Source organism: Phytophthora parasitica (genome assembly GCF_000247585.1).
Source record: "Phytophthora parasitica INRA-310 unplaced genomic scaffold supercont2.4, whole genome shotgun sequence".
Taxonomy (NCBI): domain Eukaryota; phylum Oomycota; class Peronosporomycetes; order Peronosporales; family Peronosporaceae; genus Phytophthora; species Phytophthora nicotianae.
In genome coordinates this window covers 2147789-2149263 of record NW_008648990.1, presented here as the reverse complement: position 1 = coordinate 2149263, position 1475 = coordinate 2147789, and positions in this window count along the sequence as shown.

Below are 1475 nucleotides of genomic sequence, written 5' to 3'. Positions count from 1 at the left end.
AGAGTTGCGCCTCGATGTCATTGCCCTGATTTGAGAATGAACTAACTTTCAACGTGTAAGCTCTCTCTCGAGCAGAACAAGATCCGAGGACGGGGATGAGCGAGCAACGGCAGTGAACGCTAAAAAAAATGAACATTTAAAATAAAAATGTTCGCTATACTACGGACTTCTATTTGATACAGGACTTCTATTATTAAACAGATTCTGTCATTTGTGAGCGGACTTGTATTTCCTACAGGACTTGTATTCGGGAAAATCCGTTATTTAAAATGCTTTCCACTTGTACGTATTAGGCGAGAATACAGTGCGAAAAGTAGTTTGGAAAATATATTCATTAAAATATACAATATGTATTTTATTGACATTTCTTCTAACCCCTGCTAGCAATTGTGAATTATTGTAGGCACTCTACCACTGACATAATTGTGGCTGTATCTGGGTTGCACAAAAATCCTGTGAGGGAAAAAAAACTGGTGTTCCGAGCGTAAGGCGAACACGATGATCTTATTTGGTTTGCTAAATTTTAGAATATCTCGGGCACAGCACCACTTTCTTTTTCTATATTCGTTCAGTAGTATCTCACCATCAAGCATACTATACCAATTTTGCTTGACTTCGATTCTCTCGTTTTCAACGAGACATGGCTCACTGGATACAACGCGCACTTCACTGGCTACATACAACGACAGATAAATCCGGCACCACTGAATGCCGTCCTCCATAGTAATTTTACGACAATTCCTACAAGGTATATCCACGTAAAACACACTAAATAGACCATAAAATACACTAAATGACAGAGAAAATACTCATAAGCATATGGAATACAAAGACCAAGTCAAATAAACAAATCTGATTGGCTGGACAGTAATGATTGTGAATTGCACAACTATATCTGCCAGACTTTTGTGTCTGCCGGGTTTCTCCGTTGTTGTCTATACATCACTGCACTCGCTGTTCACTTTCTGGTCCTGGCCAATAGAGATGACATTTGTTAGGAGATTTGCGGTTTGGTATCGTGGACACAGTCTGCATTTATTCCATTATTTTTACTGTTGGCCTGTGCTTTGTGGTTCTGCTGGATTGTAAGAAAAATGTTAAGGTCGAATCAAGAGGTTTATGGGATCCTTCTTGAATCTGTCGGTCTAAACTATACTACTAGAACGCGGTGATCCAAGCTGATCAGACTCGCACCTATTTTCTAATCGATTAGACTGGCCACATTCTAAACGGCCAGTTCGTCCAATGAAGTTTAGGGATTGATGAATGGTTCGCACTGCATCGCAGAGGAAAAGCATTGTAATACAACGTCTGCTGCCACTGGAATTCTGGAGAAATGAGTGCCTGTTCGAAAACCCCAAATACGCCCTCCACGCTGTTAAGTAGCTGCAACATCGGCGACAACATATCGCTCTGGGATACTACCCTTGTCATGCGGCTTGAGTCATCCCACTCGAAACACGTTGACCCGCGCA